Below are 17950 nucleotides of genomic sequence, written 5' to 3' on the forward strand. Positions count from 1 at the left end.
TTTAGCACTTTGCCTTAAGGGGTTTATGTTTTTAAAATATCAATGACATCAGTTATGAGAATTATTATTATTATTCCACTTTTCAGATTTTATTATGTATAGCCGAAAATTTACAAGTTAACTCAAATTTTGTTGCCTTTTGACTGCACTTACTGTCATTTCATTTCTGTGGAATCATGCTTAGCTTTATATGTCATATATTATTGAAGGGGATTCCTCCTGGTAATCTCTATTCTTTCAGAGTGCCTCATAGGGTTGATTGATGGCTTTCAGAGCTGGAATGACCTCGGAATTGAACTTCTTGTATTCTCTTATGTTAGGAGTGAGGGAATGGAATCAAGAAGATAAATTTCTAGCCAAAGTCATCTACTAGTTCAGATTATGCTGAAAATAGAGGTCTGTCATTTAAATCTCTCCACTCCAATTCTGATGTACTTTCTACCATAATACACTATTGCTCTATGGAACCTGGGTCTATGACTAGATGTAGTCTTAGAACTCAGGATTTCTGCCTTTAGTTTAGGCATATTTCTTTTTGAATTCTTCCATTTTTTTTTTTTTTTTTTGGTACTGGGGATCAAATTCTGGTCCTTGCACTTGTGCAGCAGGAGGCGAAACCACTGAGCTAAATCCCGGCCCCAGAATTCTTCCACCTTTAAGAGAACAGAGAAGGCACTCATCAATATTTAGTAACCCTGTAGTATCTCAGTTTAGGGTTGGATCTCCAGTCAGTTCCATCCATGGAACATCCTTGATCAAACAGAAAACTAACTGGTGCACATTTTCTGAATTTTAATTTGATATGTAAAGCCTCTACTTATCACTGAATGAATGATTTTTTAAAACTTTCAGTAAGTAATTTTAAGAAAATAAGTTGTTTTTTCCAATTTTCTCAAGGCTCTAGCAGGTAGGATTAACAAATCAGGAGAGTAAAATATGTAATATACAATGGATAGCAAAGGAAAAGATGACAAAACCAGAGTCATCTGAGAACCAGTGCAGCCTGGGGCCTTGAGGGTACTATCAGCAGCAACACCCACTAACTCTCCAAAAGCTGTAGTACATACAACTAGTCCCTAAATTGAAGACAGAAAGCCGAGAAAGTGGATGATACACTTGGAAAAGATTCCCATCAAATGATTAACCTTCTGGAAAATGGGTGTATGTAGTAAATCTCATTTCCAGATAAATCTTGGATAGTAAGAGTTTTATTCAGGAAAGTTGGTATGACCTCTCAATTTATGCACTCACATTTAAACCTGGCTTTTAAGTTTTCATTGAACCTACATTAGACATTAAATTAAATTTACAGTAAAACATTGCTTAATGTTATTCTTTGGCCTAAATAGTCATTTAACTCCAGAATAATCTGATACTCATATTTTAATTTACTTAAACTGTGTCAGAGGTGGAACTGAAAAATTATATCATGCTCTATATTATCAAATATCTGCTTGTGTCCTAATTATGTGCCTTACTTCTGCTTGAAAGAGCTATCTCAATAAAAATAAATTACATTTTAGACTTGGGTACTATGTTTTATTCTAATACTGTATGTCAGTTTGAAATTATAACTTTAAAAGGTAAATCAGTGGATGGCCACTGATAATAAAGGAAATAACACTTTTGAGTTGAAGTCATCAGTGACAATCAATTTTGCTGATAACCTGTTCCTTTTGCCCTTGTCACAGACTATGAATTTCCCTGACCTGACTCTGAGGAACAAAGAAGCAGAAACACCAGACCATTTTGTTCACCTGACAGCAGAAAGTGAAATCATATAAGACCAACCTTGGGAATCAGTAAAAGTGACTACTGTGGTTGGGACCCAAAGATTTAGAGTCTAGAAACCAGATGGTGTACTGTTGAGCTGTTGTGTTACCCACTGTCATGGACAACCAGGGAATATCAATTTTTTTAAACAGTGTCACAATTAAGAACTACTGATTATGAAAAGATAAGTATTTTTAACCCTAGAATATTTCTAGAAGAATAAAATATTTTTCTAGCATCTAATGAGATGCCCAATTGGTATTTAAATTTTTCTCTAGAAAGAGCATACTCTTAGTTTTTGGAAACATCCTATGATAACCCCTTTCTCTATGTTCTCCTCAGCTTCTGCTTTCCCAGCATATACATTTATTCATGTGCTGTGCTGATGTGGTTAACTTGGAATTTTCTTGCTCTTAGGGTTCCCACTTTCTCAGTTTAAATTGAGAGCCCTATGCAAAGTCAAACCAGAGTTCTCCCCTTGGGGGTTCCCAGATGGAATTGATGAAAACAGATGGTCAATCTGCTTTGGTGGAAACTTCAGGTCATGAGATTGATGGTGCAGTGGCACATGTAATTATGGTGATGAGTAGAGAGAGAGCAGAGAGAAGAAGAGGAAAGAACTGGAATGGGTTTAGTGTTCCAGAAGATTCTGAGCTTCAGCCACATGTCTGTCCTGCCATGTTCAGTTGTTCAACCCTGCCTTGGAAGCTAGGAAAAAGTGGATGGCCATTTGGCTTAAGTGGATTGTATGTAACTTATAAGCCAACTCAACTTACTGATTGTCAGGTCAGGTGTTGAATAAAGAAAGGGATCCTATTCTTTTTTTAAAAAATTCTTTTATTAGTACATTTTAGGTATACAAAACAATTACATTTCTCATTGGGAACTTGTACCTTTACAAGATGCATCTTGGTTCTTATTTTTTCCCCATTCCTAGCCCTCCCTTCACCCCCTCCACCCTTCCCTATTTACAAAGACTTTATTTCCATTTTTCCATTTCTCATCATATTTCCTTTCCCTTCTTTTCTTTCTCCTGCCCCTCCCACTACCCCTACCCCTTTGGACCTTTCCTTCCTATTTTGCATTATCAATTATTCATTATAAACATTGGTACATTTTCGGTATACAATATAATGACATTCATCATTGGAAATTTGCACCTTTACATAATCTCTCTTGGTTCTTATTTTTCACCCTTGCCCAGGCCTCGTGTCAACCGCTCCATTCATATTTTTCAATTTTCTCATGTTAATTCTATTCCCTTCTTTCCTTTCCGCTACCCCTCCCACTCCCCTTTGCCCCTTTTCTTTCTAGTTCACATTACCTATTATACATTTTAGTCCTTATTTACACTTTCAGTTTCTCACACCAGAGAAACTATTCAGTATTTATACGTGTGTCCTATTTATTTCACTTAAGAGTATTCCCTCAATGTGGATCCCCTTCGCTATGAATGTCTCTAATTTCTCATTTTTGATGGCTGAGTAGTACTCCATTTTATAAAGAAAACATATTTTCTTTATCCACTCTCCAGTTGATGGGCATTTGGGCTGTTTCCAAGTTTAGCTATCACAAACTGTGCTGCTATGAACATGGGTGCACATATATCACTGTGGTATGATTCTTTTAATTCTTTGGGGAAGATCCCCAGCAGTGGAATAGCGAGGTCAAATGGGACTTCCAGTCCTACTTCTTTGAGGTATCTCCATATTGATTTCCACAGTGGTTGCACCAGTCTACACTCCCACCAGCAGTAGAGAAGGTTCCTCTTTCCCCACAGCCCCGCCAGCATTTGTTATTGGTTGATTTCTTGATAGCAGCCATTCTTTCTGGAGTGAGGTGGAATCTCAGCGTTGCTTTCATTTGCATCTCTCAAATGACCATTGATGGTGAACATTTTTTCATGTATTTATTTGCTGTTTCTACTTCTTTGTCTGAGAAATGTCTGTTCATTTCAGATGCCCATTTTCAGATTGGGTCTTTAAATTTGGGAGGTCTGATCTTTTTAAGTTCTTTATGGATTCGAGATAGTAGACCTTTGTCTGAGGAAAAGCAGGTGAAGATTTTTTCCCATATTGTGGGTTGTCTCTTCACACTGCTGGTGGTTTTTCTTGCTCTGCAGAAGCTTTTTAATAAGAAGAGATCCCACTTGTTGATTTTTTTGTGCTAGTTCACAGGCAACTGAGGTTTTATTAATAAAATCTTTTCCTACACCGATGTCTTCAAGAGTTCTACCTACCCTCTGTTCCAACTGGTTCAGAGTTTCTATTTTAATATTTAGATCTTTAATCCATTTTGGTTTTAGTTTAGTGCATGGCGAGAGATATAGGTCTAGTTTTAATCATTGGCAAGTTGAAGCTCAATTTTTCCAGCACCATTTATTAAAGAGGCTGTCTTTCCTCCAGTGAGGGTATTTGGCTCCTTTATCAAGGTGAGATGGTTGAGTGTGTCTGGCATTATTTCTGCATCTTCTGATGTGTTCCACTGGTCCTCAGGTCTGTTTCTTTGCCAGCACCATGCTGTTTTGATCACAGTAGCTTTGTAGTATAGTTGCAGGTTGGGGATTGTGCTACCCCCTGCCATGTCTCTGTTACCTAGAATTGCTTTTGCTATTCTGGGTGTCTTCTTGTTCCAAATGAATTTTTGGATTGTTTTCTCAAGGTCCATGAAGTATGCTGCTGGGATCTCAATTGGAATTGCATTGAATCTATATAGCAGTTTTGAAGTATGGCCATTTTCACTATATTAATCCTTCCTACCCAGGAGCAGGCAATGTCTGTCCATTTTCTGATATCATCTTCAATCTCTCTTTTCAGAGTGCTATAGTTTTCAGAGAACAGGTCTTTGATTTCTTTCATTAGGTTGATCCCTAGGTATTTCAGTTTTTTGGATGCTATTGTGAAAGGAATTATTTTCCCTATTTCTCTCTCAGTGAGTCTATCATTTGTGTAGAGGAAAGCTATTGATTTTTGTGTGTTGACCTTGTAACCAGCTCCTTGACTGAATTTGGTTATTAAGTCTAGAAGACTTTTGGTGGAGTTCTTGGGGTCTTCTATATAGAGTATCATGTCATCTGCAAATAATGACAATTTGAGTTCTTCATTTCCTATCTTTATTCCTTTTATTTCTTTCTCTTGTCTAATTGCCATGGCTAATGTTTCCAGAACTATATTGAACAAGAGTGGTGATAGTGGACATCCTTGTCTTGTTCCTGATTTTCATGTGAAGGATTTCAGTTTTTGACCATTTAGTATGATACTGGCTGTTGGTTTTTCATAGATGGCTTTTATCAGTTTGAGGTAGAGACCATCTATTCCAATTTTTTGTAGGGTTTTTATCATAAATGCATGTTGGATTTTGTCAAATGCTTTTTCTGGGTCTATGGAGATAATCATATGGTTTTTGTCCTTGGTGCTATTGATATAGTGTATTACCTTGATCGATTTGCTTGTGTTGAACCATCCCTGCATCCCTAGGCTGAATCCCACTTGATCAGGGTGTATGGTCTTCTTGATGATCTTCTGCATTCTATTTGCCAGTATCTTATTAAGGATTTTTGCATCTATGTTCATTAGTGAGATTGGGCTATAGTTCTCCTTTTCGGTTGGGTCGTTCTCTGCTTTGGGGATCAACGTGATGCTTGCTTCCAGGAATGAATTTGGGAGTATTGCTTCCCTTTCAATTTCATTGAAGAATTTAAACAGTAGTGGCAGTAGTTCCTCTCTAAATGTCTTGTAGAATTCAGCAGTGAAGCCATCAGGGCCCAGGCTTTTCTTAGTTGATAAGTTTTTAATTACATTTTCAATTTCATTTGTTGATATTGGGTTGTTTAGAATTTTTAGGTCTTCTTAGTGCAACTTTGGTAATTCATATGTATCTAGGAATCTTTCCATTTCTTCTGTGTTGTCCATCTTATTGGAGTTTAGGTTCTGGAAGTAGGTATTGATGATCCTCTGGATTTTCTGCTTGATCTGTTGTAATTTCACCCTTTTCATTCCTAATTGCATGGATTTGGGCCTTTTCTTTCCTTTTTCTCATAAGGTTGTTTATGGTTTGTCAATTTTATTGATTCTTTCAAAGAACTAACTCTTGGCTTCAGTTGATTTTTTGTATCATTCTTTTTGTCTCCATTGCATTGATTTCTCCTCTGATCTTTATAATTTCCTCCCTTGTATGAGCTTTGGGGTAGTCCTGCTCTTCTTTTTCTAGAAGGTTGAGGTTCAGCATCAGGTTGTTTAATTAGGCTCACTCTGTTTTCCTAATATGTGTATTCAGTGCTATGAATTTCCTTCATAAGACTGCTTTCATTGTGTCCCATAGATTCCAATATGTTGTATTGTCATTGTCATTTAATTGAAGGAACTGTCTGATTTCTTCTTTAATTTCCTCTGTGACCCATTGGTTATTCAGAAGTTTGTTGTTCAATTTCCACGTGTTTATGAAATTTTTTGAGTTTCTTTTGCTATGGGTCTCCAATTTCATTGCGCTATGGTCTGATAGTACACAGGGGATAACTTCAATTCCTTTTCACTTACTTAAACATGTTCTACGTGTAAGTATGTGGTCTATTTTTGAGAATGACCCATGTGCAGCTGAGAAGAATGTGTATTGTGATTTTGTGGGGTGGAAGACTCTGTAAACATCTGTTAAGTTCATTTGTTCAAGAGTTCAATTGAGTTCCAGTATTTCATTACTTATTTTCTGTCTAGTTCATCTATGTATTTGTGACAGTGGGGTACTGAGGTCCCCCACTACAATTGTATTAGTTCATATATGACTTTTCATGTCCATTAGTATTTGTTTTATATAGTTGGGTGCACTAGTGTTTGGTGCATAGATACTTATGATTGTCATCCCTTCCTCTTGGATTCTTCCCTTTACAAGGATGTAGTGTATTTCTTTGTCTCCCTTAATCAGTTTTGGTTTGAAATCTACTTGATCTGCCAAGAGGATAGCTACTCCTGGTTTTTTTGGCTTCCTGATGCATGCAGTATTGTTTTCCACCCTTTAACTTTCAGTCTATGAATTTCCTTTTGAATTAAGTGTGTTTCTTGTATGCAGCATATTGTTGGATTTTGCTTCTTGACCCATTCTGCCAGTGTATTTCTTTTGATTGGTGAATTGAGACCATTAACATTGATGGTTAAAACTGAAACGTATTGACTTGTCATTGCCATGAGTTTTTTCTTTTTGTTGGGTTCTCCCCCTTTCCATTTAATTTCTTGTCATGCCAGATGGGTTCATTCTGCTTTGCTTCCTGGGGTTGTCATACTCAATGTCTGTTCCTAGGATACTGTCTAAAATTTTTGGAGTGCTGGCTTGGTATTCATGAAGTTCCTAAGGTGCTCTTTGCCATGAAAGTATCTTATTTCTCCATCCATTTTGAAAGATAGTTTTGCAGGGTACATCAATCTGGGTTGGAGGCTGTTTTCTTTTAGGGCTTGGAATACGTCACTCCCAGCTCTTTTTGCCTTGACGGTTTGTGTTGAGAAGTCTGCTGTGATTCTGATGGGCTTTCCTTTGTATGTGATTTATTTCTTTTCTCTAACTGCTTGTAGAATTTTGTTCTTCTGTTGAGTTTCTGGAATTTTAGCAATTATATGCCTATGTGTAGATTTTTTTTTGATCAAGGTTGTTTGGAGTCCTATATGCCTCACTTATCTGCATGTCAAGTTCTTTTCCCCTGCTTGGGAAGTTTTCTGCCATTACTTCTATGAAGTGTTTTTTTATATCATCTGCACTCTCTCTTGTTTCTTCATTGACTCCAGTCGGTCTTATGTTATTTTTCTTTGCATCATCTAGTAGCTGCTGGATTGATTTCTCATGTTTCCTTATAATTTTGAAGCAATTTTTCTTTTCCTGGTCATTAGTTGCAATTTTATCCTCTATGTCTGAAATTCTGTCCTCACATTGGCTCATTCTGCTGTGTAGACTTTCAGTGGAGTTTGTCATCTCCTGGAAATCTATTTGCATCTGTTTTATGGATTCCATTTGTTTCTTATGTTGGGATTCCATCATGTTTCTGAGCTCCTCTCTAGATTTATTAATCATGTCTGGCACTAGGGGCACAATTTCTCCTGTTATCTGAGAAATTATTTCTGATTTCATTTTTTCCAGATCCCCTTTTGTTGTCAGTTCAGTGGGTCCAGATGGTTGAGTATCAGAGTGTTCCATCTCATTTCCCTTTGGGGTTGCTGTAGGTGATCTGGAAGTCTGGTTTTGAGACTTATTTACTTGTTTTCCCATTTTGACCAGGGTTGGGGGGCATGGGGGTTCCTGTTGGAGCCTGCATGGCTCACCTCCTCTAAGCTGGGAGAGTTGGGACAGGGCCTGGGAGCGGTGGTAGGGATGGTGGCCCAGAAGCCCCTTCCTCTGGGCTGAGAGTGGTGTAGTGGATGGCAGTCCAAAGCACTTTCCTCTTGGCTAGGAGTGGCCAGGGATCCTATTCTTTAGAGATGATCTTCAGTCTTTGCTCTCTTGTCTTTGCACTGCTGTATAGCTCTCCTTTGTGCCAGGTTATTAGTAAATGTGTCTACTAGCATTTTAAGTGCAATAGCACTTGAGAAAATGCAGTTTCTTTTATATAGTAGAAAATTTAAAGGTGAAGCTTAAAGGCAAAATTTATTTATTTATTTATTTTAAAGGTAAAATTTAAAGGTTTTCTCTAACACAATTAACACCCAGACTAAGCAGTTCTTTTTTCCCTCTGTAATTAAACCAAGTTCAGTCTGATTTTTTTCCTGGCTAGCTATGTTCCAAATTTCAATGACAAATTTCTCATCTATAAATACTAACAATGGACTCATTGCATTTGTTCCTCAGATTTTTATCCAGAAAGTCACCAAATGATTATTTGTTTGGGCTTTTTGGACCAATACAATTTTAAATTACCTGGAGTCTTGAACTGTTTTGAGTCCTGTTCTTTTGAACCTAGGAAATAGATTTTTTGGTACTCTCTTTCTGTTGTCCATAATTATATGTTCTCTTCACCCATCATTGTTTTTTTGTTAGGGTTTATATGTATTGATCCTTATCTTCTCTGCTATTAATTTATATTTCATCAAAATAGAAGCTGTACATTAATTTATATTAAATATTTTGATAATTTTTTCTTTTTCTATAAGGGAGAAATAGACAGTACAGATCCTATTAGGACAAAAGTTATCACAATATTTAGTCATGGTTATTTTATTTCCAGAACAGTTCATTTCCAGAATGCTAAGTTTACTTTTAAATATTTATAATGATGTTTTTGTTAATGATAAGTCACATATGTAATGGAGGTACAATACTATAATAGTGAAGATGAAAAATCTCAATTGTGTCATGATGTAGCCATCACAGTGTCAGAGCACAAGGCAGTACTCACAAGTTAATGGTGATGCAGATGCAAACATCTGTAGCACTGCCAGTCTTATAAAGGTTCTGCAGCATAATAATTAATGCTCTGTTACTGGTTAGTGCTTGGGCTAGGTATACAGCTCAGTGGTAGAATGCTTGCCAAGCATGCATGAGACCCTGGGTTTGATCCCCAGCACTGCAACAAACAACTAAAAACAAAAGAAAACTTACTGTAAAATCATGCTGTGCCATGCTATCATGTTGTGCTGGTAGTAACCTCATACATCTCATGTTTGCTATTGCTGCTGATTGCATCATTTTTCTTGTGCTTGATTTAATTTCATGTTGTTTTGTTCATTCTAACCCTAAAATGTACACACGAACACACAATATATATAGCCTAGGTGTGTAATAGTTTGCACCATCTAGGTGTGGATAAGTACTTCATGACAAAAATCACCTAAGAACACATTTCTCAGAATGTGTCCCTGTCATTAAGTGACCCATAACTGTATAGCTTAAAAGTATATGTACTAGGGGCCGAGGATTTAGCTCAGTGGTTTCACCCCCTGCTGTGCAAGCGCAAGGACCCGAGTTCGATCCCTGGTACCAAAAAAAAAAAAAAAAGTGTATGTGCCAGCTGAATAGCAATGAATAGGCATAGGACTTCCCAGAAGGGAATTATTTTCTTAAACTATATTGCACTTTCAAGCTAAGCTTCCTTTCTTTCTCAAATCAATGTCAACTTTTAAGTTTTACACTGATGAATATGCAATAAATTAAGCCTTTTAAAATTGACTTTTTTTCATATGGTAGTATTATCATAGAAGTCTGATCATACTTCTAGTTTTTCAGCCTTCTATGCCTTAATCAATTGTTATCACCATCACTAATATTTGATATTGTAAACAAAGGTGCTTAACCACTACTCAAAACAATGTTTTTGAAAGCCAATGACTGCAGAGTCTCACACTGGTGCAATTGGATAGAACCTTAGGGAGACACTGGCTCCTACCAAAGGACACTCACCAGACCCAAAACCCCCTGTCTCAGCCTTTCTCCACAGAGCCAGCCTCCAAGCCCACCCATAGCTCAGGCCAGCCCTGTAGCACCCAGCTCCAGATTGGAACCTGCATCCCAGTGCCATGCTGGAGCCAGGATCCAAAGTAGTTCTTGCAGCCTGGGGCTCCAATGGACCCAGGGCCCAGCCCTGCCTCCATAGACTTGGGACTTGGCCAGCCCTTGAGGGCTGAGGTTCCAGTCTCCTGGTAAAGACCCCAAAACCAGGCCAGACTCAGAGGACCAAGGACTGAAACTAGCACTCTCAGAATCAGTGACCAGGCCTGCTCCAGAATTAGGAGGGTCTGTGCCACGGGTCAAGGCTCCAGCTCTTTCCTTTGGATCCAAGAAAAGTAGAGAGATAGATGTTTGTCAAAGGCTACAAAATTTCAGTTGGACAAAAATAAGTTCTGACATATATTGTGCAGCTTCATAACTATAGTTAATAATAATGTTCTGTATACTTAAAATTGCAGAGGAAATAAATTTTAAATGTCCTCACTACCACAAAAATTATGTTTGTGAGGTAATAGATTTGTTAAATTGGTTGATTTAATCATTTCACATGTATTTGTATACCATAAATATATGTCATTTTTATTTTCTATTTTTAAAATTCCCTAAAGTAACATATTGTTATAAATAGTTTGAACAACAGCAGCAGGAAAAGAATATTCAACAGAGATAGGGAAAGTCTGGCTGTTATTCTAATGGTCATTTTCAGTTCATCAAAGGTAAGCAACTTATCATAGCTTAAAGTATAATTATAACCCTCATGTGTGAATTAGATGCTTCATAATGGTGGCCAAAGGGACCACCTGTCCTCAGTTTGTTTTTTTTAAAAACATTTAACTTCTTATTCATTTTATTTATTTATTCATAAACTGTCATTCAATAAATACCTGTGGGGAAAGAGAGCAAAGAAATAGGCCTGAGTTCTAATACCAAGATGTTAAAGATGATGAGCAGGTACTACTCAGCCATAAAAAATGATAAATTAGAGACATTTATAGCTAAATGGATGCACATTGAGGCGATACTCTTAAGTGAAATAAATAGGACACACATGTATAAATACCAAATAGCTTCTCTAGTGCGAGAAACTAAAAGTGTAAATAAGGACTAAAGTGTATAACAGATAATGTGAAATAGGAAGAAAAGGGGCAAAGGGGAGGGGGAAGTGGGAGGGGTAGGGGAAAGGAAAGAAAGGAATGGAATTAATATGAGAAAATGGAAAAGTGGAAACAAAATCTTTGTAAATAGGGAAGGATGGAGGAGTTGAAGGGAGGGCTGGGCAAGGGTGAAAAGTGAGAATCAAGAGAGATTATGTAAAGGTACAAATTTCCTACGATGAATGTCATTATATTGTATACCTACAATGTACCAATGATTAGAATGAATAATTGATAATGCAAAATAGGAAGAAAAGGTCCAAAGGGGTAGGGGTAGTGGGAGGGGCAGGGGAAAGGAAAAAAGGGAAAGGAAAAATGATGAGAAATGGAGAAAATGGAAAGAAAGTCTTTGTAAATAGGGGAGGGTGGAGGGGGTGAAGGGAGGGCTAGGAATGGGGAAAAAATAAGAACCAAGATGCATCATGTAAAGGTACAAGTTCCCAATGAGAAATGTAAATGTGTTGCCTACCTAAAATGTACCAATAAAAGAATTTAAGAAAAAAAAAAGATGATGAGCAGGAGAAAACAATATAGGAATCTAAAACTATATAATAATTCCAGGTACTCATAAATGCTGTGAAAAAATGAAGCAAGTTAAAGGGACAGTGGAGTGGAACACATTTATAGATGTGATACTTAAAAATGGCAGCTCTGAGGAGATGGAGTTTGTGCAGAAGACTGGCTACAGCAAGCATTTCGGTGTCTGGGTCAAGAGTGGCCCAAGGAGAGGGAGGGAAATGAAGAGAACTTGAGGCTGGAGAATGCTGAGAGGAAGGAAGTACTTCTGGAGAAGAATCCTCCTCCAGCCTCATTCAGTTCATTGCAAATATTGTCTCTTGGGGATGTAGGACTCATATCCCCATTTTCTTTCTGGTTCTTGGACAGAAACTTCTTTTAGGTTCTTGTCCCGTAATCCCTTCCATCTCAAAGCCAGCACTGGAGAGCCTTCCTGTTGTTCAGTGTCTCCTACTTTGAATCTTTGACTTTTACTTGACTAGACTAGGCCCATACAGACCATTTTCATTTCATTAGCTCAAAGTCAACTGAGTAATGATGACATCTGCAAGATTGTTTCTATCAGGTACCATGATCATGACCAGACCTGATATTTCATTATATTCATAGTCCTCTGTATTAGAGTGAGAAATTTAGGGGAACATTTCAGAATTTTTTTTCACCATTGTCTCTTTTCAATGTAATTGATTTGGTTCTTTGGCTCCACAAAGGAATTTTTAGTTTTTATTGAATTAGTAGAATACAATTTCTGTTTCATTGTAAAAAAAATTCAAACTAAACTAGAAGTGTGTTTTGGTAAGTTGAATCTCAAATCTCCAGGGAAAGAACATCTGAGAGTTTTTACTGTTTATGAAGGGATGGTGCATTTTGTTCCAGTCATCTCTTTTTCTGTTAAGTAATAGATGAGATCTAAAATTCAAGTTCTTTTAAACTGCACAAAGTAGAGTGTTATGTTTTGTCGATTGCTAGTGTACCAGTTAATATTCTGAATCTAAAAGGCAGCAAAGCGTGAATACTAAATATGCTACTTTATTATAGTCAAAAATATTTTATTAGCAACATTATCCTACATTTCCAAACAATATAGATCTGCATTCCAGTAATATACATCAAATATTTATGAGTCAACTCCCTACAAATCTAATTTATTAGTTAGAATGATGTACTATAATGTTGATGAATAAAACAGAAGAGATTTAATGGGTGATTATAGCATTTAAATATTTTTTAAAAACACAAAAGGGGAATAAATTATTTTACATATCCAGTAGGTAAATCTATGACTCAAGGTTTGAAGTTGCAAGGAGGAATATTTCAGTATATGGGGAAATGTTTTCATAAAAAAATAAAAATAAAACAGAGCTTCCTGAGTAGGAGGAAGCTGCCTGAAAAATCAAAGTGTTTCTCCCTAGGCGGTAGACAGGGAAGTCTAAATGCTATACCAGAAGTGCTGTATCCACATTTTACCCAACTTTATCTGTAAAAGGCCAGACAGTAAATCTTTTTGACATCTGTAGGCCATTCTATCTTTGTTGCAACCTCTTCACTTTGTAGTTGTAGGGAGGAAGCAGCCATAGCAATGCATGAGTGAATGGATGTGTTTATAAAAACAACCTCTGGAACAGATTTGGTCTGTAAACTGTGGTTTATCAACCCTGATATACCACATTTCCTGAATTGGGTGGGGAAGACTTAAACATCTACCAAGTCCCTTAAAAATCTAAAATTTCAGTGTTACATGATTGTTTTGGTAGGGTATAGAAGGGTGCAAGCATCATTTGTTAAAATATTCCTCTAGGAAGAGATGTTCATAGCCACCCCTCATTCAGCCATATCTCTAATCAGCTGTAATAGAAAAAAATAATTAATTGAGATTTAAGCTGCATGTCCTCAAATAAATGAGAATCTTATGAACATTTTAAAAATTGGAAACCTATACATGAATTGTGCGGCCCTAACATAAAATTCATTTTCCTGAATTAAGCATTTTCATGCATTTCCACATCTTTTTTAATGCAAAGTTTATAAATAAAAAATTGGATATATTTATATTGGGCAACATGTTTTGATATACATATACAATGTGAAATAATTACTACAATCAAGCTACCTTATATAGCCATTATCTCACATAGTTATCATTTGTGAGTGTGATAAGAACAAAAAAATCTATTCTCTAAAAATTATTATTGTACAATAAAGTAGGTTAACTACAGTCATAATGCTGCTGTACATTAGATCCCCCAATTTATTCATCCTGAAAATTGAAATTTTGCACCTTCACCTAACAGTATGCCATCCCCCTTATCCCCATCCTATATCCTGTCAACCACAATTCTTGTTGCTGCTGTGACTTCAGCTTTTTTAGATTCTACATATAAGTGTATCTACTCAGATAATCACATAATTTTTCTTCATTCTGTTAATGTACTGTGTTGCTGTAACAAAATATCTGATACTTGGTAATGTATAAAAAAAGAGAAGTATTTGGCCCATAACTCTTGTGGTTGGAAGTTCTAAACAGCCTGGTGGGAGACTCCTTCTTGCCTCCTGGAAAGGGCCTTTGGTGCATCATAACATGGTAGAGAAGTAAAAAGACAACCAACTGCATGCAGAAGGGGCACATGTGTGAGGGAGAAAGCAAGAAAGATTTAGGGGAGATACCAGGCTTGCCTGTAACAACCACTCAAGCAGGAAGTCCTGGGAGAGCAAGAATGAACTCTTCAGAGGAAAAAAAAGCCTTAAACTCTCCTAAAGACCTAAACACCTTGTAGTAGGCTTTACCTCCTAAGTATTCCACTACCTGTCAACATCACCACACTCAGGACTAACCTTTGGGATCAAATCAAATCCAAATTATAGCATTTTAAGTTTTGCATATTTTGAACCATTCTTGCAACCAGGGATACATTCCACTCAGTCATGGTCTTTTTAGAGTGCTGTTGAATTTGGTATGCCAGTATTTTGTTTGGGATTTTTTCATCTAGTTCATCAGAGATATTGACCTGTGTTTTTCTTTTCTTCTCAGGTCCTTGTCTGGCTTTGGTATGAGAGGAATGCTGGTCTTACAAAATGAATTTTGAAGTATTCCCTCATCTTCATCTTTTACGAAGAGTTTGAGGATTGATGTTTATTCTTTAAATATTTAGTAGAATTCACCAGCAAAGGCATAGGGTCCTGAGCTTTGCTGGAAGATTTTGATTACTGACACAATCTCTTTACTCATTAGTGGTCTGTTCAGATTTTCTATTTCTTCATAAGTCAATCTAGATTGTTATGTTTCTAGGAATTTATTCATTTCTTCTAGGTTATCTCATTTGTCAATATAGCTTTGCATGGTAGTCTTTTACGATCTTTTGGTATTTGTTTTGTGTAAGTTTTAATGTTTCCTCTTTCACTTATAATTTCGTTTATTTAAGCCTTCTCTGTTTCACAGTTTAATTAAAAACTTCTCAATTTCTGTTTATCTTTTTGAAAACAACTCTTGGTGCCATAAAATTTTCCTATTTTTCTGGTATCTATTTCATTTACTTCTGCTCTGATTTTTATTTACTCTTTGTTTCTGACTTTGGGCTTACTTTGTTCTTGTCTTTCTCATTCCATCAGGTGTAAAGTTAGGTTCTTTTAGATCTTTCTGTTCTTTTAAGTGTAGGTGTTTACTGCTAAAAATACCCTTCTTAGAACTGCTTTTGGTCTACAGCATATATTGTGCTTCCATTTTCATTTAATTTTCTTTTTGATTTCTTCTTTGACTCATTGGTTATTCTGGAGTATGTTCATTTCCACATATTCATGAGTTGGCCAGTTTTCCTCCAGTTATTGATTTCTAGTTTCATGCCATTGTGTTTGATATGATTTTAATCTTCTTGAATTCATTAAAACTTGGTTTTTGGCTTGACATCTGATCTGTCCTGGAAAAATCTTCCATGTCTCATGAAAAAAAATGTTTATTCAGCTACTGTTAGGAGAAATATTATGTCTGTAAATGTTTTATATACATACCTGTGTATGGTGTTAAAATGTTCTGTTACCTTACTGATATTTTTTTTCTAGATTAACTATCCATGGTTGAAAATGTATTGTGGTTCATTTATCTCTCTATTTCTGTTAATATTTTCTTATATATGTAGGTGTTCATACATTAGTTGCATATATATTTACAATTCACATATACTCCTGATGAATTGTTTTATCTTTATACATAGTAGGTATCTCTTTCCACAGAAGACACAGTCTAAGACAGAAAGTAGATGCCTGAAACCTCAGATAATTCTGAGCCCTGTAATACTAAATGTTGTGGCACCATGACAGTTGATAGCTGAGATGGCTAATAAGTGACTAACAGTGGGGAGTGAATGCAGTATGAAAATCCTGGACAAAAGACTAATTTCCATACCAGGTCAGACAAAGTGGGGCAGTATGAGATTTCTTCTTGCTACTCAAAACATCATGCAACATACAACTTAAGAAATATTTATTTCTGGAATTTTCTATTTAGCATTTTTAGGCTGTGGTTGACCAAGGGTAAATGAAATCCCAGCAAAAAAGAAAACCAAAAAAAAAATATATGCATAAGGGAAGACTACTGTAGTGACCTTGTGACAGTTTTTGACTAAACTTTGTCTAACATAAGGATAATCATCTTGTCTCTTTTTCTTGCTATTTGCATGGGATATCTTTTTCCATCCCCTCACTTTCAGCCTGTTTGTGTCTGTAAAGCTAATGGTAGGATCAGTAGGTATCGAATGTTCTTACTTTTAAAAAAAATCCAGTCAGCTACTCTATACCTTTGATTGGGCAATTTAATCTTTATGCATTTAATGTAACTATCAATAGGTGAGAACTTAGTAATACTAATTACATTTTATTAATTGTTTCTGACTGTTTCATAGTTTCTTTGTTTCTGCATCCTCTTGCTGTCATCCTTTGTGATTTGATGGGTATTTTGTAGTGGTGTGATTTGATCCTTTTATCTTTTGTGTGTTTGTTACTGGTTCTTTGTGGTTTTTGATGCTAACATAAATATCATAGCTATAACTTTCTATTTTAAGATAATCACAACTGAACTTTGACTACATACATAAACTCTACATTTTCACTTCTCCTTCCTCGACATTTTGTTATTTATGCCATAATTTACATCTTTTATGTATTATATATTCATTAACAAATATTATGTCTTTTAATGCTTTTGTCTTTTAATTTTATAGTATAATTAAATGATTTTTGTACAACCAATTTAGTAGTACAGAATTCTGACTTTGACTATGTTCATGGAGATTTATTTTTACCTATGTTTTATTTTCTTAATGATCTTTTTATTTCAACTTATGGACTTCCTTTAATATATTTTACAAGACAGGTCTAGTGGTGATAAGCTCCCACAGCTTTTGTTTATCTGGAAAAGTCTTTACCTCTCCTTCCTTTCTGACAGGAACCTTATTGGGTATAGTATTCTTAGTTGGCATTTTTTTCTTTCAGTACAGATGCTCCACATTTTAAAATGGAATTGTATTACAATAAGTTCATCGTAAGTTGAAAATATTTTAAATAAAAATGCATTTAATAAGACGTACATCATTGCTTAACAACACAGTATATTGTAGAGTGTTGTTTGTTTTCCCTCATGACCACATGATGGAGTGGGAATTGTAGCTCACTGCTGCTGTCCAGCATCCCAAGGATGAATCATCACTAGCTTATGAAAAGATTCAAATTCAAAATTTGAAATATGGTTTCTACTGAATATGTATCAATTTTGGACCATAGTAAAGTTGAAAAATGAAACTTAGGGACCGTCTGTACTTTGAATATGTTTTACTCTCTCCTGGGTTGTAAGATTTCTGCTAAGAACTCCACTGAAAACCTCAGGAAGAGTCCCTTGTATGTGACAAGCTACTTGTCTCTTGTTGCTTTCAAATCTATTTTTGTCTCTGACTTTTGAGAATTTGATTTTAATGTGTCTTAGTAAGGATTTTTAAAAATATTTGATCCATGTGGGGTTTTTTGGGCTTCATGGATCCTCATGTTCATTTCTCTCTTCACATGCAGGAATCATATTTGGGAAGTTTTCTGTCATTATTTCTCTA

The sequence above is a fragment of the Heterocephalus glaber genome, unplaced genomic scaffold, assembly GCF_053883595.1.
Source record: "Heterocephalus glaber isolate CG9 unplaced genomic scaffold, H.glaber_assembly_v1.0 deba00001461, whole genome shotgun sequence".
NCBI lineage: Eukaryota > Metazoa > Chordata > Mammalia > Rodentia > Bathyergidae > Heterocephalus > Heterocephalus glaber.